Genomic DNA, 22,911 nt, shown 5'->3' on the forward strand with positions numbered 1-22,911 from the left:
GTGACCTTCTCTTTCAGTAGTAAGCAATCGTTACATTAGTATCTATTTTTTCAATAAAGGAGTAGTTCTTATTGCACATGAAGCACATGCCCTACCAAACTCTATTTATATATGTTATTTCAACAAAGTTAGTGAATACTAGTATTTGTGTACTATGAATAACCAAAATGTTACGATATTTAAAATGTTGAAATGCTAATAAACCCATAATAAAGCTACAGACTTCCAAGGATCGAACGAGAAAGATACCTTCCACAAGAGAGTGTTTCAACATGAGCTTACATGAATGTTGAGAAATGATCAATTGATATGAAAATGATAATGAGATATATTACAATGTACAAGCACCTTGAATATGTAGGCAAGGTGTGATGAGGTATGACATCTACCCTTGAAACAAACGTTAAATGCTTGATGCAAAAATAATAAATGCTTAAAGAAAATATCAAATATCTAAATGACTAAAAATAAATAATGAGACATGGCCCCATTATAACTTATTTCTAGAATGTGACACCTAGGACAAACTTAACTCCTAAGTAAACTTAACATGTGAATAGGTTCTCACTAATAACTAGATCAAAAATAACCTCATTCACACTAACACCCTCCCAAGTACAACTTGGGGAGTGAAATTATTGTGCAAATGATGCAGGAATCTAAATGACAATGCAATATGCAAATGAAAATACAATATAGGTATCGGATTTAAGCCATGTTACGTACCCATGCACAACTAATCATGCATAACTAATCTCCCACTTATAGAGAAAAGGAGAAAACCGTGTAGGACAAAACTCCTCTCTGAAAAAGAGATAATGCAAACTAGGTGCAAGTGATTAAAGAAGTGATGTATGGAGGTTTCAACATCGACAACCCCAAAAAGCTCAATCCATCACAAGAATATAGTACAATAACCCCTCCAATGAAGGGAGATATAGAGACTAGATTACCCCCCATAAAGAAGTATATGAAAACCACTAAAGAATGTCAAAATCCAAAAGATGATACAATTATGAAAAACAACATGTCTCGTCTTGGGAATAAAAATAACCAATGGTGAATGTTGAATAAACTCCATCTTCATGAAGAAGTAAGAAGGAAGAAGTATAACAAATGAGATCTCTGAAGAAGAAACAAGTGCCTCCAAAAATGTCTCGTCAAAATCAGGAAGAACCCTGATCAAGGAAGAACAAATGAAATGAGGAGACTCAAAAACATCCTCCAATGTAAAATTTGCAAAGAGGAGAGTCACTCCTTCAAGAATGTCCTCCAAACCTATAGAAGAAGAACGACAAACCAAGTCTAAAATACTTGAAATGGATCCATCCTACAACCACAAATATGGAAAACCAAATATACTATGTTGAAGTCCTAGAATCCATGTTAACTCTCAACTCTGATGAAGTAGGTAATAGGGGAAACATGACAAGATTCACAAACCCATTAAGAGGAATTGAATTACTTTCCACATTAGAAGAGGGGGATCAAGGAACATAAGGATCATAATCATCAATGAAGTGGGAAAAGGTATACACCTTAAACTGGTGATCAGCCCTACCCATTGCAACAAGCTCTCTTGTCTCACAACGAATAATATTGAATCAGATGTGAACTCAACCATGTTGCTTGTCTATGTAATCTAATAAACTAAGAGAATATTATGGGGAATCTTAGGAATGCAAAGCACATTAGATACCAACCATGTACCCAGGTTGACATCTCATATAGCAACAGCATGAATAAGCTCGTTTGATGCAGTCAAACGCATACTATAATGTGGACCTTTAAAAGTTCCTGGAATCATATGATCAAATAAGTAAGCAATATGTTCTGAAGCACACGAATCAATAATCCAACCAATGTCACTATTTGCATGAGTGGTAATCAAAGCATGACCCTTTCAAACAATGAGTTCATGAAGTGCCCTCATGATTGGTAGAAGAAGAGTGTGAACTAGATGAAGAAGGAATGAGAATATGATGCTCCTTGAGAAGTTGTTTCAACTTATGAATTTCCTTCTTATAACAAACTTGTTCACTATGCACAAACCCTTTACAAAGGTACACTTAGGTTTCTCCTTCTTAGAATGAACCTCTTTAGAAGAAGTGGTGGAAGTCTCACTAGATTTTGTTTTAGGTTTGTTCTTTTTCTTCCCCTTTCCCTTAGTTGGTGTGGCTATCAATGCATGAGACTTAGGATTGGCACCATTTTTACTAAGTTTATATTATTCCCTGGTCAATCTCTCATAAAATATCTCAAATGAAGGTATGACAAATGAATCACCTAAGCCATCCATAGTTGAATAAAAGAGAGTAGAGAAATGTGAAAAGGTACCATTCAATTTAAACAAAATCAATTTTATTCCTTGTCAATTTTCTCTTTCCCAAAACCCGCTAATTGAGATTTCAAAGCCTCGAACTTAACCAAATAATCCTCAATAGTAGGAAATGAATCAATAGAAAGAGACGTCACTTCCGCTTCTAGTTGTAAAGCTCTTACATCACTAACTGAAACAAAGAGATCCTTAGATATCTCTTACCTCGCTAGGTGTAGTGCACTCCTCAATGTTCAAAAATAAGGAATTTAAAACATGCATTGCAATCAAGCCCATTGCCTCGTTATATTTGTTCCTATGTTTAAAATTTTCACACTCTTTGGTGAAGGTAGGTTGTTTTCATTCAAGGTAGACCATAATACCCTAGACCACAACAATATTTGCATCCTCGCTTTCCATGTATGATAATTATTAGGAGTAAAATCCTCAAATCATAAATCAACCATTAGAGCCTCAACACGCAAATCAAGAAAAATAGCAAAATATCTTATAGAAACTGATTTGAAACCTCCAAAATATGATAAGAAGCTAAAAATGAAGCCCCCTAACAAATGGAATTTCTCCAAGATATAATATGTTTATGTAGTTATGTGCCTCAAATTAGAAAAACTCAATAAATAATACCTAGGGCTAAATTTGAAAAAGGTGCATAGATAGAATGATAGAGATCTTCAATGCCTTTCCAATGCCACAAGAATCACGAAAATCAAAGAATGTGCCAAAAAGTTATGAGCTCAAGAATCCAAAAAGGAGTTTCCACTTCAAGCTGCAATAAAATTGTCAAACAACAAATTACTAAGAAATAAACTCCACCACTATGAAGTTGGCTCAATTAGATTTCCAATAATGTCTCATTTGAAAAAATCCCCAATTTGGGTGCTATAGAGCCACAAATAACCCTCCTTGGATGCTAAAAACCCTCATCCCTTAGTCGTTGATGTCACTTTGGGCACACCTTATGCAAAAATTATAAAACACACACCATTGGGTTGGGTGGAGTCAAAGATGAGTGTGGCTGGTGGAATCAAGTTTAGCAACAACAATAGGCGAGTGGTGGCAATGCTACACCACCAACAAGGAAAATGGGTCACAGAGATAATGTTGGTTGGTGACAGTGAAAAGGTCTCCCTGACAGTGAAGATTCTAAGTGTTGTTATAGTTTTAAAGTTTGCAACTGATATGATAGGGGTTTGACCCATAATTAGGCACCCCAACCAATAAAATCAAAGCACCATTGAAGGTAAATAAAATCAACACACTCTCTAACATTATATAGCAACCCCTTCCAATTAATATGCAATGGCCAAACAAATCATGTGGCACCACCCAAATCAATTATAATAACCGCCCAAAATCACAAAGTTGGCCTTTGCACCAATAAAAAGTATTTTTTTAAATAAAAATTGTAACTAATGTACCATAAGCCAATGTGATGTGTAGATGGAATATGCAAGAATCAAATGATGACATAAATATTATAGGAAATCACAAAAAAAAAATGCAAAAAACATTGCTTAATCAAGCTGAGTATGCCTAATTTTCTTGTGAATATGCTTAGAGGGAGAGGCATTTTTTTTCCTTGTGTTTGTTCGTACAATCTGTACAATATAAATCCATACAATTATATAAATTTTATACATGCTAATAATGACAAAAACCTCTAATGGCTAGGATGAAGATGCTAAATTTCAATAAATTGACAAGTGTTTACAAGGTTTTTGGGCCTTCTAGACATAATGGTAGGGTCAAATTTGGCTCAATATGGTGCAAACAATTAGTTACCTCCTAAAATTGGCAATTATCCCAACTTCAAACCCTCACAACTTTGGCAAAAATGGTCAGATTTAGACAAAACAAAAGTGAACCTTGACTTTCTTTAGCATCCTAAACTTAATGGTGAGCTCAAATATCCTTCAACAATAGCCAGAAATTACCTATAATGAAAATATCTCGTCTAAAGATAGGTCAACTCTCCAATATGAGAAGGGTTTTGCAAGGCCCATAGCTCTAATACCATGTTGAAATGATAATAAACCCATAATGAAGTTGTAGATTTCAAAGGATCAACTAAGAAAGATACCTTCCACAAGAGAGTGTTGCAACATGAGTTTGCATGAATATTGAGAAATGATCAATTGATATGAAAATGATAATGAGATATGTTACAATATATACACACCTTGAATATATAGGCAAGGTGTGATGAGGTATGACAACTACCCCTGATGCAAGCATTAAATCCTCAATGCAAAACAATTAATGCCTAAAACAAATATTAAATATCTAAACAACTAAAAGTAAATAATGAGACATAACCCCATTATAACTTATTTCTAGAATGTGACACCTTACAAACTTAAATCCTAGGTAAATTTAACATGTGAATAGATTCCCACTAATAACTACATAGGAAATAGCCTCATTCACACTAACATAAAATAGTATAGTGCAGGCCTTAGAATTTTTAGAATTTAAAGTATTTCTTTCATTTCATGTGTTGTATCGACCTTTGAAAACAATGAAAAAAATGATGTTATTCTGAGTATATAGAAATATCTTTGAAGTCTGGATACACTCATCCAAGGGGGCCCACTTGGTGAGTATTCTTGTGCATTTGTTAGATTCAGTTTTCCTTTTGCTGCAGTAGATGTTCTAGCGATTGACTGTTCCTACAGCCACTAGAACCAGATCTTGTGACTGTTCTTGCAGCCAAAGCAGACAGAGTAATTCCTGTTTGTCAACTTTGAACTTAGTTAACAGTTCCTTAATTATAATTTTATGTTAATGCTAAGCTTTACTGTAGCCATTTAGTTGTTATGATTCTCGCTTGTTTATTTTAAATAGATTTAGTTGTTGCACTAGTGCATAATAGCTATCGCAGGAACTTAGTGCATGTATAGTGCAGACCCATTTCAAGTAATACATCCCTAGGTTGACAAGTAAATGAACTTCAGTTATGGAGATAATAACTACACAGAATGAATGACCAATCTTTGGGTTCAGACTTTATCTCTAGTTATTGTTCCTATTGGTGAGGCAAACATTTTTGGCATCATTCTCGAGGATGGTGTCAAACTAAGAACCTGTTATGGTTATGATTTTCAAGCTTTCAGTATAGTTATTTTTGATAACTCGGTTTGTTTTAAGTAATTCCCATGAATCTGCATGCATAGACGAAGAAGAGATGCTCAAGGTAGATTCCTTCCTAACTGTTCTAATCATACAAGACTCAATCCATATGAAGCACCAGATGTAAATCATTTTGCTGCACTTTACCAAGCCCCTAATAATTTGAACCTGGTTGAATTTGAACTTTCTGAGAACAACCTTCATTTCCTCTTTGGACCTCTTGAAGAGGAACTTCATTTAGTAACTCCTCCTCAAAGACCAATGCAAGTAAATCCACCCCCTGGTGGGAATAACCCACCTCCACCTGCGAACCCAACGTTTGAGTTCCCTATTTTTGATCAACATGGTAATGCTAATCTCAAGAACATCCCAACTTCTTCCCTTCCTAAATTCTATGGATTAGTGACAGAGGATCCCGACACTTTCCTGTTTGAATTTGATGTCCTTTGTAGGAGTTATGATTACACTACAGATGCCCATAAACTCAAAATATTCCCTGCCACTTTAAAAGAATCAACTTTGATATGGTTTATGAGTCTATGGAGTAGTACAATCACTACATGGGATGAGATGAAACGGTTGTTTCTTGTGAAATATAAAGATTATTGTAGAGGGACTGACCGCCATGGGGATGGTATTTTTAGAATGACACAGAAGGAAGATGAGAGTCTAGAAGATTATCTGGAGAGATTTCTATTCAATGTCAAGAAGTCCAAGCATATCTCTAAATGAATATTCTCTTAAGTTAATATTTTTAAGGGGAATCAGTGATGAATGCACTGATGCTTTTGACCTTATGGGAGGTGGTGATATAACACAATCAACATGGAATGGTATTGGCCAAATCTATCAAAAGTATTCCAGATCTTCTTCTAAGAAGAGTAGGTGTTTCGAACCGGGAATTTCTTCGTCAACATCCAGTAATGGATTTTCTTAAATGGAGCTTAGCCACCTTTTGAAGGATTTTAAGGAGGACATCATAAACAACATGGCTACTTAGTTAGACACACTTCAAGCTAAGAAGAAGCATGAGGAAGTTGATGCAATTCTTGCTAAATTCTGCCCACATTGTAGACAGAAGAAAAGAGACTGCTTATGTAAGATGGTTGCAAATCCTGAAGTTCCTGATTTCAAGACAATTCAAGGAGATAATGAACAATTTTTCTATGTTTCTCAATGGAGGCAAAATTTTCTAAGACAAGGTATGCCTAGATCCACTTTCTTTTTCTGGTTATAGTGGAAACTCCTATGCACAAAATAATCAATGGCAATCTCCATATGCTCAAAATTTTGGAAATTATCAAAATTGGTATAATCCTCAAGGTCAAGGGAAGAATTTTTCAAATCAAACTCCATAGTGGCAGCAACCACAAGGAAGTTGGTCTTAGCCTCAGGGACCATGGCAATAATTCCAAGGGAATTGGTAACCTACCCCTTAATGGAGAGGAGGTCAGCCATGGACAAATCAGTCATCTGGTTATCAGCAACCTGCTATAATGCATCCTCCTGCTACCAATATTGCTCCACCTAAACCTACACAGTTGCCCACTCAACCCATGCCAAATCCTAATAGCAAGCCTCAACAACAACAACAAGTTTATTCAACTGACCCTAATCAATACCCAACTTATTCTCTTTTAACAAGTGATATTCACCTTAGATCCGGGATAACTTTACCTAACCCATCCCCTCCAGTTATAACTGAGATACAAAAGGAAAAAGAAATATCTGGCCTAGCAATCCCAATACCCCCATTTCCTCAAAGGTTGCAAGCTAAAAAGATTTCACAGGAAGAGGAAGTAAATTTTGATATCATAGATCAGCTGAAACACATATGTGTTAAAAAACCATTATTTCAAGCTATTAAGGATGTCCCTATTTATGCTAAAGTAATTAAAGAGGCATGCTTAAAGAAACCTGACAGAAAGAAAAAGGATCCACAAACAATGCATGTAATGGGTCAATTGGTTGATATTATATTAGGAAAGGTTTCAATTCCTAAATATTTTGATCTCGGTAGTCCTATTATGAAAATAGTCATCAATAGCACTCAGATAAAGAATGCTTTAATAGATTTGGGAGCATCCATCAATGTACTGACAAGAGATATTATGCAGGAGCTTGACATAACCAGTCTCGAGCCTACACCTATAGTCCTGCAACTTGCTGACAGTTCCACGGTTCGGCCTAATGGTATGATTGAGGATATTGTTGTTACTTTGGACTCCTGGGAATATCCTACATATTTTATGATCATGTCTCCTAAAGCTACATTGGGGGGATATCCAGTTATTTTAGAGAGACCTTGGCTTGCTACAGTCGATGCTTATATTGGATGTCGGTCAGGGGATATGACTATTTCTGATGGAAATACTATCAAAACTTTAGCTCTGTATTCTCCTGCTCAGCCCCAGCTTGATCAAGAATAAGTCATTTGGCCTAACGTGGGAGAAGAATTTGAGGAGGGAGTCAACTCTGTCAATCATCTTATGATTATTAACAGAGAATCATTCAAACAAATTTAGGGTGATGATTTGATCCTCTCTAAAATTCTAGCAAATCAGTTTAAACAGGAGCAGCAGTCGCAGGAGTTAACATCAAATATTACAACATCGGATTTTCCTGCAACCATTGATATATTGCATACCATGTTGTCGCAAGAAGTCTGCACTTCTCATCTTTATGAGGCATCTCAGGTTGATATTATTGTGAAAGTGGATGTTGATCCAAATAAATATTTGAATATCAACAATCAACTCACAGAGACTCAAAAAATAACACTGGTTGGATTGCTTAAATGTCATCAACACACTTTTGTGTGAGATTACAAAGACATACATGGAATTGATCCTACAGTTTGTACCCACCGTATTTATATTAAAAAGGACTATAGACCACTTAGACAACCACAAAGAAGAATTAACCTTGTATTAAGGGAGATAGTTAAAGAGGAACTACATAAATTGTTAAATGTTGGATTTATCTATCCTATATCAGATAGTCAATGGGTGTCGCTTCTAGTCATAGTTCTGAAGAAAGGAGGTAAATGGTGGGTATGTGTAGATTACAGAGCTTTGAACTTAGCAACTAGGAAGGATCATTTTCCATTACCATTTGTGGATCAGGTATTAGATTCCTTGGCAAGGAAGCGGTACTTTTCATTGCTGGATGGATTCAGTGGCTACAACCAGATTCAAATTACTCCCAAGGATCAAGAAAAGACTACATTTACTTGCCCTTGGGGGACATATGCATATTTTGTTCTTCCTTTTGGGTTATGTAATGCTCTAGCTACTTTTCAAAGAGCAGTAATAAGCATATTTCCAGATATTTCCCAGGACAACATGGAGATCTATATGGATGATTTTACCACTTATGGTTCAGAATTTGAAGAGGCATTGGAGAATCTAAAGAAAGTTTTGCAGCGGTGTGAAGACTATAATTTATCATTGAACAGTGAAAAGTGCTTTATGATGATGCAGGAAAGCATAGTTCTTGGTCATCAATTTCTATAACTGGAATACATATTGACCCAACCAAAATTGAAGTCATTCAAAACCTCCCTACACCTATAAAGAAAAAGGATGTCAGAAGTTTCCTTGGTCATGCTGGATATTATAAAAGGTTTATCAAGTATTCTAGTAAAATTGCAAGACCTTTATATTGTCTTTTGACCAAGGATATGGAGTTTAATTGGACCTCTGCATGCCATGGAGATTTCTTGAAGCTCAAACATGCCTTGACTCAAGCACTAGTACTCAAGGGTCCAAACTAGTCATTACCTTTTCATATTCATACAAATGCATCAGATTATGCCATAGGAGCAGTTTTAGGGCAAAAGGTTGACAATTTGGAGAATGCAATTTATTTCATCAGCAAAAACATGCAGGGACCTGAGCTTAATTATACTGTCACCGAAAAGGAGATGTTAATAGTCATATATGCACTTAATAAATTCAAGCATTATATCATAGGATATCAGATATATGTGCACATTGATCATACAACAGTCAGATATCTCATGAACAAACCTTAAATTACATCAAGATTGGCTTGTTGGTTACTATTGATGCAGGAATTTGATGTTACAGTTGTTGATAAATCGGGTAAGTCCAATGTAGTTACAAATTATCTTTCTAGGCTTCAATTGTAGGATGATCTTGCAGCCATAGATGATGCTTTCCCATATGAACATTTGTTCCTGATAAAAGCACACACTCCCTGGTATGATGATATTGCAAATTATTTAGCTGCTAATAAGATGCCTTCTCATTTGTCTCCTAAAGAAAGAAGATTGCTAGTTGAGAAAAGCTTTAATTTCTCATGGATTGCTGATTGTTTATTTTATACTGGACCTGACCAATTCATGAGAAGATGTGTCAGAGAAGATAAAACATATGATATCCTTCATGCATGTCATGATGAGCCATGTGGAGGACATTTTGCTGCTAAAAGAACAACACTTAAAATCCTTGGCATGGGATATTATTGGCCAGTGGTGTATAAGGATGCAACACAATATACTAGAAAATGTGATAGATGCCAGCGAATGGGTAGGCCTACCAGATCTGATGAAATGCCATTATATCCCCAGATATTGGTTGCACCATTTGATAAATGGGGATTAGATTTTGTTGGACCGATTGATCCTCCTTCAAATGGGAAATCTTATATTCTAGTATGCATCGATTATGTTACAAAATAGATAGAAGCACGAGCTATGACACATGCAAGAGATAATAAAGTAGTTGAATTCCTCTATGAGGAAATACTTACCAGATATGGAGTTCCAAGAGAGATTGTTTCAGATCAAGGACCACACTTTACTTCCACGTTAATTGTAGCATTGGTTAATGAATATAATATTAGACACAGGAAGTCTACTCCATATCATCCACAAGAAAATGGTCAAGTGGAAGTTAAAAACAGGGATTTAGAAGCTATTCTTACCAAGACAGTAGCTTTTCATAAGAAAGATTGGTCAAATAGACTTCCTGAAGCCATTTGGACATACAAAACAACTTGGAAGACACCAATTGGTTTTACACCTTTTGAAATGGTGTATGGAAAAATAGCAATGATGCCCATTGAGTTTGAGCATAAAACTCTTAGGACAACTCTGCAATTGAATGACTCTCTCAAAAGCACAAAAAGACCGCATCATGCAATTGAATGCTTTGGATGAGCTGAGAAAGATGTTTGTCCAACATACAGAGCTTATTCAACATCAACAAACTAAATGGCATGATAAGTATATAAAGGAGAGAAAATTTAAATATGGCGATTGGGCATTGCTATATGATTCCAGATATAAGGATACTATGGGGAAGCTGCTGACAAGATGGTTGGGCCCATATAAAATAGATGAAGTTTTTACAAATGGAGTAGTTCGGTTGACCACAATAGACCCAGTCAAATTCAAACTTCTAGTCAATGGTCATCGACTATGCCTATATCATAAGCCTGCAACCAAAGAACAGTTCTTGCGGCAATTTGCCAACCAAGAGCAAACGACAATTCCTGTAGCAACTGAAGAAGTTCTTGCAGCATCTGAAAAACACTCTCCTGTCATAGTTCCTATAGCATCTAGAGAGGACATTATGGACGCGGTTCCTACAACTTCTACAGGGAGCGTTCTAGGTCCTCGGTCTTAAATTCTTCATGCGTGCCTTCATAATAATTATTTCCATGCTTTATGGAAATATCATTCTCCAATAATAATTTTCTTGTACACATCATCCCATTTCATATCTCTGTATGTCACCTCATTCATTTCACGTCATCTTATTTCATATTTTAAATAACTAATTGTTTCATGCAACATTAATTAGTACGACTGCAGGTATGTATATTATTATTTTTTTTTAATTATGCATTTATTATTTCATTATGATTATTGCCTATTTTGATTTGCATAATCCGCATACCCTTCCCCCTATCCTTTTTCACATGTGTGTACACATGTCATCTTAAGTTGGGGGTGTGTTTTATGGTTCAATTTCCAAGTTGAGTAATTATTTGTCATTGCCAGTAATGTGTTTTGATTAGCCTAACATCATTTTTGAATGAGACATTATGTGGCACGAGTGAGCAATTCATCCTGCCGCCATAGTCGATGAAAGGTATTGAAAAGAAGTAAAGTATTCTAGAACATGTATTTTCAATTTTGTAGGTTATTTCAATCATTCATTTTTCTATGGTAATTATTTTGAAAGCCAAGTTAGCCATGGGAGGAGCTCCTATTCGTCATGAACTAGTAATTCATGACACTTTGTTGCAGGATGTCCAGTGTAAACATTACTTCTGTATGTATGGATGGATTGACTATTTTCTAATATTAATGAACTTCAATGAAGAAATTATCCATGAATTCATGCGCACATACAACAAAGAAGAGACCTCTATCAAAGGGTTAAGAGTCATTGCCACAAAGCAATGGACAGCTGAAGTCACTAGGTTGCCACAAGAGGGAGAATTGTTTCCTAAGTCGAAAGATGCGAGAAGCACTAGGGAAAATTTTACTCGCCCAAAAGATGAACCCCTAAGTGTGGACAAGCAGGGAACCAAACGGACATCTCTTCCAGCAGAATGGCCCCAGGTGGCATTTTATGTGATGAAATATATTACCTGTGATGGTAGGTACTCAAATTTGCATTCGATCCATTTTGAATTACTGATTCATCTACAACATGGTCGAAGGATGAATGTTCCCAATTTCTTGTATCATCTTATTTTCATAAGTGCAGAGGAAACACAGAAGGGTGGAAATCATTTTGTTAGTCATCATGACTTGATTAAATTATTGGTAGAACATTCTCTCAGAGATGTCTCACAGATGGCATGGGGAGAGTTTGAAGATATCCTGCAATTTAGGGAGGGAAATGTTCTTGTTGCAGAAGAAATAACTGCCTGATAGGAAGATATCAAATAACCCTCATCTCCTAGGGCTTCTACAGTGAATGAACCTCCTGTTGCCAATGATGCCTTGCATGTTGCAGAGTAAATGGTAATTGAACCAAATATTGGGCAGCATCTTCTAGAAGGAAAGGGAAAGAAACAGAAACGGTTGATGTAGAGGAAGAGACCGTAGAGTGGCCTCAAGCAGCACAGGTTTCTCTTGCAGCTAAAAGGCTCAAGGTAAAGGGAAATTCTCCTGCAGCAACACCTCCTGCATAAAATTATCCTGCAACAACACCTCCTACAACAACATCTCCCACAGCCACTCAGAAAATGTATTCGAGAAGGAGTCAGCAGGGTAAACAGAAAACTCAAGCAATAGGGGATGTGATTGAAGTCATTTATGTGGAAACTTCGAAAGTAGGGCACAAAAGTTAAGCAGAGATTCAACCGCAAGAAGAACATGGGGCCGATAGACTGTCCAATTTGGCACATGTAGCAGAGCAGTTTGAAGAACCAATTGAAGAAATATCATGCCCTCAGGTAACAACTCACAGGCCCCCTTCATCTCTCACTAGTTTATTTATTCCACTTACATTTTATAGATAGTGGGAGATAGAAAGGGCTAGGTTACAAGGAGTTATTGATAAACAACATAAAGAGATTGAAAAGAGGGACAATCAGATTGTGGAATTGCAAACCAATGTAGACACAATTGCCAATATGGTTCTTGAATTGATGCAATGTAGGGCTCCTCCAATATTTTATGCTTTATATTTAAAGTAGCAGTATTTATGTTTCAAGCTAAACTGTATTGTTAGGGATCTTAGTCCTTCTCTAGATACCCCTAAGGAATTTTATAATGTTTATCAAAACTCTCCTATAGCTGTTAGGAATTTGTTATGTGAATTTTATTTGCATAATTATGTTGTGCCTTCTGACAACGAATGGAGTCCCTTACTATACATTGGTGACATTCAATTAAAAGCATTGATGTCATGGATACAAAATGAAATCTGTATGGGGACTCAGGCTAGAAAATACAGAAATTTGGAGTTTGATTGCCCATTACCACTTAGAGCTGAAGCCAAAAATTCACAGCGTATTTACTATGACTGGAAAAAGTTGTTAACGAGACTTGATGTCAGGAGCCAGGTTTTACCGTTGAGAGAGGAAGCATTCTGAGAATATGAGCATTTGGTTGAAAATGAAAATAAAGCTGCAGTTGAATGTTTGGTTCAGCGTTGGAATAATCTCCCAGAAGACCTAAAGCAGGGTGAGCCCCATTCACTGCCTAATTATCATGCAACCACACAAAGATCTCCCAAGTACATCCACTTGGGTAGGACAAAAAGCAATAACTAGCTACCCTTGATATTTCAGCCACCTATCCTTATGTGGCCATTGATTGGATGCATGGTTACATACAAACCATATGAAGAGGCCATAGAGGAAGCCAGATGGACTAGACTGAAAAGGATGAAGGGGTCTAATTAGAACTTGGCTACAGGAGGAACAAGATAGAGAACCATAGGCAATTTACGAGTTAGTGCTTGGATAAGAAATTTTCCTCTTGCTGGAGGATCAACAAGACATTAAGTTGAGGGGGCATGATGAGCTAAGATATTAGCTCTTTTATTCCTATAATCGATAAGTTTTTGACATGTTTTAATTTGTATGTCGGGATAGTTTTTTGAGTCATGTGATGTATTAAAGTTTGACTATGTGCATTCTAGATGATAACTAAACCCATTAAATCTTGTATTATTTTGACCTATTATTCCTATTGCCATGGAGATTATCATAGGTAATATCATGTGTGAATGTATGAGTGTTATGATTAATTAAAATAGATGTGTGTGTGTGTGTGTGTGTGTGTGTGTGCGTGTGTGTGTGTGTGCGTGTGTGTGTTCTATCTTTTTAATTGCAGGAATAAATGAGATGCTGCAGAAGCGGTTATTGCATCACGTCATAAAGGTAGTTGGATATATTCAAGGGCGGTTAAATATTCAAAACAACAAAAAGGATAGTGTGCATAAGAAGCAACAAAAGAATAGAGCAAGGGACTGCCATATTCATTTATGTTTGTCTTCAGCAAACATCAATCTTGTAACACCACCATGATATATTATTAGTTGCAATTTAGCTGAGTTCCACGTTTCCTGTGGATTAACTTCTTCTATTTGCAGTCATAAATGTTTTCTGCCTCATTTCATTGGCGTGACCTAGATAGTAGGAAGTTGTTATAGTTTTCTTATAAATAAAAGTTTGTGCCTCTTCTCAAAGGTTAGAGACAAAATTATATAGCATTTTTAGAATTTAAAGTATTTCTTTCATTTCATGTGTTGTATCGACCTTTGAAAACAATGGATAAAAATGATGCTATTTTGAGTATATAGAATTGCCTTTGAAGTCTGGATACACTCATCCAAGGGGGCCCACTTGGTGAGTATTCATGTGCATTTGTTAGATCCAGTTTTCCTTTTCCTCCAGTAGATGTTCTAGCGATTGACTGTTCCTACAGCCAAAGCAGACAAAGTAATTCTTGTTTGTCAGCTCTGAACTTAGTTAACAATTCTTTAATTAGAATTTTATGTTAATGCTAAGCTTTCATGTAGCCATTCAGTTGTTATGATTCTTGCTTGTTTATTTCAAGTAGATTTAGTTTCTACAATAGTGCAGAATAGCTATCGCAGGAACTTAGTGCATATATAGTGCAAACCCATTTCAAGTAATATGTCCCTGGGTCGACAAGTAAATGAACTTCAGTTATGGAGATAATAACTACATGTAATGAATAACCAATCTTTGGGTTGAGACTTTAGCTCTAGTTATTGTTCCTATTGGTTAGCAAAACATGAAGGAGATAAACAAGTGAAAGTTGCTAAGTTGCAGAGTTTGAAAGGAAAATATGAAATGTTAAAGATGGGAAAAGATGAGAACATAAATACCTTTATGGCTAAGGTGAATGATCTTGTCCTAGGTATCAGATGTGCCAGTGGAACCCTTGAAGAAGATGAAATTTTTGCTAAGGTGCCGAGATCTTTTCCTCTTGCTTATAAACATAAGGTAGTTGCTATAGATGAGATTTAGAGTATGACTACAGTGATAAGAGATATGTTAGTTTGAGAGACTGATGCATTTGAGCTGAGAAAATTTGGTGAATCACATGGAAAGTCTGAGACAATATTTAGAGCATCTGTATCCAGAAAACATAAGTATGAACCTGAAGAATGTAGAATATCTAGATACAAAATAGAAAGGAGAGAAATGTAAGAGCAAGAAAGAGAATTGGATTGATTGCCCGAAGATTGCCTAAAGGAGTCGGTAAGTATGATGGAAAATTTCGCTTGAAATGTTTCTCTTGCAATAACATAGGAAATTTTTCTTCTAGATGCTCAGAGAGAATGTCTAAGTATGATAGGCATGATAAATTTGATAAGCATGACAAAAATAATAGATATGAGAAGCATGAGAAGTATGATAAGCCTTACAAGTCTAACCAGAAGTATAGGAATCAGAAGAAATTCTATTATGCTGGTGATGAAGGTGTTACAAATAAAGAATCAGAAGGAGATGAAGTTGTGTTTCTTGCCATTAAGGAAGATGGACCGGTACCTGTTGATTCCACTAGCTACTAAAGTTAAGGAAAATGATGAATGGGTGATCGACAACTGTTGTTCACATCATATGACCGGTGATAAAATTAAATTTGTGAGTATGAAAAGATATAATGGTGGAATAGTGAGATTTGGAGATGACAAATCCTGTGTGATCCATGGTAGAGGTTCTATTTATTTTGATGGTAAGCATAATACTGATGATGTCTTGTATTTTGAAGGTTTGAAGCTTAATCTTTTGAGTGTTGGACAGATGGTTGATAAAGGTTATGATTTGCAATTCAAGAATGGTAAATGTAAGATCCTAAATGCCTCAGGTATAGCGATTCCATCTGGAACTAAAACTAAGGTAATATCTTTCATTTGAATGCTGGTGAGAAAAGTTGTTTAATTGCTCATATTGATGAAAGTTGGTTGTGGCATAGGAGGATGTGTCATGTTAATTTTGATTCAATGATTAAGATCAGTTCTACTCAAGTTGTTAGAGATCTACCTAAGATTGTTGAGCCTGCTAATTTGGTATGTAAGGAATGTCAATTGGGTAAGCAAACAAGAATTTATTTCAAGTGCAAGCAGTACACATCTAATAGATTACTAGATCTTGTGCATACTAACCTGTGTGGACCTACAAATGTTAGATATTTTATATTTCTAATTGATGATTATTCCAAAATGATGTGAGATATCTTTTTGAAGGAGAAATATGAAGCATTAGACAAATTAAGGATATTTAAAGCAAAGGTTGAGACTGAGTCAGGATTGAAGGTGAAATGTCTAAGATCTGAAAGAGGTGGAGAATTCTATTCTAGTGTATTTGATTCATTCTTGTGAGAAGCATGGGATTAGAAGACAATTATCTTCTCCTAGAACCCCTCAGCAGAATGGAGTTGTTGAAAGAAAGAGCATGATTGTCTTGGATGTTGCAAGGACTATGTTGATTGAAGGGAATGTTTGAAAGATTTATTGGAGAGAAGCTATTAGTACTGTTGTTTACAAATTCAATAAAGATCACATTAAAGGTGATACCGGTAAGACCCCTTATGAGTTATGGTTTGTTCATGTTCCTATTGTGAGATATTTTAGAGTATTTGGTAGCAAGTGTTATATCAAGAGAGATGAGGATATAGGAAAGTCTAATGCAAGAAGTGAGGAAGAGATTTTCTTGGGTTATTCTACAAAGAGAAAAGCCTACTGGTGCTACGATAAGAGACTGAGAAAGATAGTGGAAAGTGCAAATGTGAAGGTGGATGAGAACCTTGGAAAAGAAATTAGAGTTTGCGGATATGATGATGGTCAACACATTGTTTTGAATCCTATTCAGATTGAAGAATTGAAGCAGAATGATCTGGTAGAGTGTTAATCTAGATGTTGTTGCTGTTGATGGAGAGGTGCAGGAACCTGAAAATCAAAATAATTAGAAGACTCTGAGGCATGCAAGATTTAATCATTTAGAAAATCAGATTATTGGTGATAAAAATAAAGGTGTCATACTAGAAGAAGGTTAGCTGCTGAAGAGGTATGTTTGATTTCTAAAGGTGAACCTAAAGATGTTATTGAGGCTTGTAAAGATGAAAATTAGATGAGAGCTATGAAATAAGAATTAGATCAAACTAAGAAGAATAACACATGGGAGTTTGTGCCTAGACTTAAAGATAAGAATATGATTGGTACTAAATGGGTATTCAAGAATAAATTGAATGAAGTCGGTGAAGTTGTCAGGAAATAAAGCAAGACTGGTATGCAAAGCATATTCACAAAAAGAAGGAATTGATTATGAGGAAACTTTTGCTCCAATAGCCAGACTTGAAGTTGTTAGATTGTTGCTTGCATATGCTGCTTATAAAGATTTCAAGGTATATCGGATGGATGTCAAAGCTGCCTTTTTGAATGGTGATCTTGAGGAAGAAGTCTACATTGAGCAACCTTATGGATCTTCATTATCAGATGATGGAGACATGGTATGTAAACTAAAGAAATCTCTTTATGGATTAAAACAAGCCCCTAGATCTTGGTATGCTAGATTGGATAAGTACTTGTTAAAATTGGGATTTACCAAAGGGATTGTTGATAGTAATCTGTACTTTAAGACTGAGAATGATAACATATTGACTGTTGAAGTCTTTGTTGATGATATTATCTTTGGAGGTGATGATGAATTGAGCATGAAGTTTGTCGGTAATATGCAGAAAGAATTTGAGATATCTGTGATAGGTGAGGAAATTTTTCTTACATTTGTGGATTTCACATACTGAAAAAGTTTATTTATATCTTAAACTAAATATGTGAAGGAATTGCTAAAAAAGTTTGGATTAGATGACCCCGAACTAGTTGGAACACCTATTGTGACTGGTTGTAAATTATCTAAGAATGATGAATCTCTGAAAGCTAATCAGAGCTTGTACAGGTCTACGGTTGGTGGACTGCTATATCTTACTTAGATTAGGCCAGACATTCTGCATGTTGTGTGCATGGCTACTAGATATCAAACTGGTCTGAAAGAGAGTCAAGTCATTGTTGTGAAGAGAATATTCAGATACTTGAAGGGAGTTGTGTATTATCATTTGTGGTATCTGAGGAATGATGATTTCATGTTATGTGCTTACATTGATGCTAATTGGGTTGGTGATGTTGATGACCGGAAGAGTACCTTCAGTGGTGCTTTCATTTTGGGTAAGAAATTGGTTTCATGGGCTAGTAAGAAACAAGATTCTATGTCCTCATCTACTGCTGAATCTTAGAACATTGTTGCTACTGATAGCTGCACTCAAGTGGTTTCGATGAAGTGAACATTGAAGGATATCAAATTTATTTTTGATGATTGTATTGTTATATATTGTGATAATTCCAGTGCTATTAACATGTCAAAGAATCGGGTGCAACATTCAAAAACTAAACATGTGTCAATAAAATATCATTACTTGAGAGAAAAAGTTAGTGAAGAGGAAGTGAAGCTGGAATATGTATCTACAAAGAAACAAATTGCTGATATTTTTGTTTATGGTGAAAATGGAAACAACAATATTGAAAGACTAAATAGATTCAACCACAAAACCCTAGCCTAACAACAATAAATATCCACCATAACATATGAAGATTACCTAAGACAATGCAAATCAAATAAAATCACAAAGATTATACCATCACATGTCCAATAGGGATTGGATCTTCATTCTTCCTATATCCATTGACCTTGCTTGATATATTTGCTCTCAGATTTTATGTGCGCACAAGAGCTCAACAAAAAATGGAAATGTGACCTTGCAAGTAGGTTTGATCGCATGTGAAAATTTGAAAGTGTAGTTGGGGTTGAATAGCTGATTAGAATGATTAGTTGATTAGCGTTGATAATGAAGGAAGCATCTCCTTATATAGAAGACACTATAAGAAATGGAGGGATAAGATTGAGAGGTGTAAAAGATAAATGGTCGACTATGATTAGAGGGTAGGTAAAGAAAATAAGAAAATAATGAGAGGGTAGGTAGTGTAGGAATTAAGAGATGAATGACATGTGTCATAGGTAGAAAAGGTTAATGAATTAATTAAATAAATAAAGATTCATTTAATTAATAGAGGAAATGGGAACAATTAAATAAATAAAAGTATTTATTTAAATGAGAAATAAGGCTAGAAGAGGATAAATGAATTAATTAAATAAATATAATGATTTATTTAATTAATAGAAGAATTAGGATTAAGTAATTAAATAAATAAAGATATTTATTTAATTAGACTGGACAATTTTAGGTTTCTACATTTTGCCCCTCTTTGAGACAATGCAGCTTGTCACGTTGTTTCAAAGAAGATAAGATGAACTGATACAAAGTTGCCCCAAGATGGGAATGATATGCCCCCTCGAGAGATTGGATGAAAATGTCTGAAAAGATCGTAGACAATCTCTCGATAAGAAAGAAAGGGTAGAAAGGAAAGACCGGATAGGATAGAGTAATAGAGTCATGGGATAAAGAAGACTGACTCAGGAAATGAGGGCTAGGGTAGTCTATAAGATAGACTAGGAGGTAAAACATCCTCATTGTCATCCACACATCAAAGAGATCAGAATGTAGAGAAAGTAGAGAGTAGTCAGCAGCGATGGCATTGGTGCATCGATTCGATCGCGTTCGCCAATTTCAGAGGCCAGTAGATGCAGAAGAGCTGGTAAGTACCACAAAACCTCCTTGTACTTTGCCGCATTAATTGTTGTCATAAATGCATGTTAGGTAGAGCAATAAATGTGCTTTAGGTAGGTCGGGAAAAATGTCAAGTGGGGGTAAAAATGTTAAGGCGCGTCTATGTTGGTGCCAAGCGCGTCTAGGAAGTATGCGCAAACAGTGAGAGATCAGGTGCACTTGGGTCCATTATTGTCTTATGATCAGGCAGTGACACAACTAGTAGAGATGATTCACTTGCCTTGGGATATGTGGGTAGATATAGAGGATGCAGGCATGGATGCAGAGTACACTGCATATTAGGCAGAGCATCCATTTCCATAGCTGACAGATCCAAGGGAGTCGATAGATGGGGACGGTGGAGGCGACGAAGATGATGATGGAGATGGCAAAGGTAGAGGCTGATGGAGGAGGTGGGGTACACTAGTAGAGAGGAGAGTGGCCCCAAGGAGAGAGGGTGGAGAGGAGAGATAGGCTCGGCAGGCTCACATAGTGAGGGGCAGAGGTGGATTGCCTTTACAGGTGCCAACGACACAGGTTTCCAAACAGGTAAATAGATAGGAGCAACCACAGGTACAGGGTGAGGGGGGAGAGGAGGAGGAGGATGAGTTAATAGATTTGAGGGAGATCTGCTAGGGATAGGCAGATGAGATCTAGGATTTGGAGAGGGAGACAACTAGGCTCAGGAGATAGCTAAAGGATACTGAGCAGGAGAGGGATCAGGCTATTAAGAGCTATACAGAGGCTGAGACAACACTGAGGGTAGGGAGGCAGGCAACATAGGACATAGGAGCTGGATACGCCTATCATCTGCGGGCAGGGGAGGAGATAGCCTACTGGAGAGACATGTACTATGGAGTGGTGCCACTAGATCAGTGGGATAGGAGCTTCTGGAGATCATCGCGGACTACAAGAGACAAACGTCTAACGACGGGGTCATGGGTCCTCCACCACCACTAGATAGAGGGGGCAAGAGAGATGATCCTGGGGTGGGGACTTCTAGAGCTCAAACTTCGTTGAGGTCAGCCAGCTCCGAGGGAGGGAGTTCATCATAGCCTTAGAGGGTTCCCTATGTATCAATTTTGTGCCATTTTGTATGATGACACCTTCGGGTGATTGTAGCCATATGATTTTGGCATCATCGTATCATGACACTTATTATTATATATATGAGATGATTCATCCTTGTGGCAGCTATACGCATGTGTACTTATGTGATACTTCTATATGTTTTATGTATCTATGAGATGCTTATGATATGGATGTAAATATGTACACGAGGAAATGCAATATTTTTGTTCTTTTATGTTTTTAATATGCTATGTATATGTGAATATAAATGTATGAAATGCAGATGGATATGATGATGCAAATAATTATTTACATGATGAAAATGTAAAATGTGCTAATATGTGTTGTTTGTAGGATATGATGTAATTGTGATATCTATATGTATGTATGAAATGCTAATATGTGGTAATGCAGGTGCAACTAAATGAGATGCAAATGTTTTTGGTGTGTCATTATACTCAGTCATGTGATAGCAAGCTACATGGACTCGGGAAGGATGATGGAGGTCAATCAAGAAAGGGGGATGGAAGATAGAAGATATGAAAGTGAAATAGTTTCTTGTGCTTTATCATCATTAAGCTTTATTATGGCAAATAGGTTATGACAATCGAGGCATATGTTTGACCCAAAAGTCATTGTACCTGTTTGAATGGAGATAAAATAGTCACAAACAAGGAATGCCCCAGTTCATACTAGGCTCATAGTGTCCTCGTATCCTTGGACAAGTCATATAATTACTAAGAGACAATCCACAAACAACAAAGAAAAATAGGTGACGATACCCCATCCTCACCCTTCTAGTCAAAGACATCCTGGAGATAAAATCTCTAGTCAGAGACATCTCGGAAAAGCTAAAAGACATGTCACTGAAAGATAAAATCAAAAGAAAACCAAGACTTGACACCAACATCCATTGTAGTCCTCAAGTTTAGTGTCTCTTGTCACTTGTTAAGTCTATTTGATTGTGGTCACAATGTTTTCTTTCACAAAAGGATAGATCACATTGAACCATAATGTTGTATGAGTTTATTGAAAGATTTGATTTGTTGAAGCCCATTGTTGCCGTTGTGTCTCATCTGAAACTAACTAAATCCATGCAACTAATAATTTATTGTGAAGAAGACGGATCTTTATTACGGATCGGCGATGCAAATGTTGCTTTATTGTGGGTTCCGCGCAGATAGACTGAAGAAAACTGGAAGAAACTTTACTCCTCAGAGCATGTGATGCTCTTAGTTCCACACTCATCACTAGACCTAGGATTTTCCTTAGCCACAGATAGGAGCTGATTTATTATGGATGGAAAGGGGTAAAAAGGAATTTTAATATGAATGGCTAACCAATCTTGGGTAGATCAATAACAAGCCATGACAAGAATGGGTAAGTTTGTTATGAATGAATAGGTTGTGAGTGTGTGCAAAGTGAAAGGATGAGATTGAATCCTGAAGGAGGGAGGAGCAATGTCTCTACACATGGCGTTGGTGACTCGGTTTTCACCATGGTACTTGTCCAGGGCACCACCAAAGTGGTTTTCATCATTGGACGAAATGTTTTTTTTGTTTTCCAATTTTTTTGTGTCATAAGGCGTCTGTTTGCCAGGTTTTCACCAAGTAACGATTTTTTTATTTTTTTATTTATTTTTATCTTTTGATATTTTTGAATTAGGATACTCTGAAGAGCTATGTGTAAA

This window comes from Cryptomeria japonica, chromosome 5 (assembly GCF_030272615.1).
Source record: "Cryptomeria japonica chromosome 5, Sugi_1.0, whole genome shotgun sequence".
Lineage (NCBI taxonomy): Eukaryota > Viridiplantae > Streptophyta > Pinopsida > Cupressales > Cupressaceae > Cryptomeria > Cryptomeria japonica.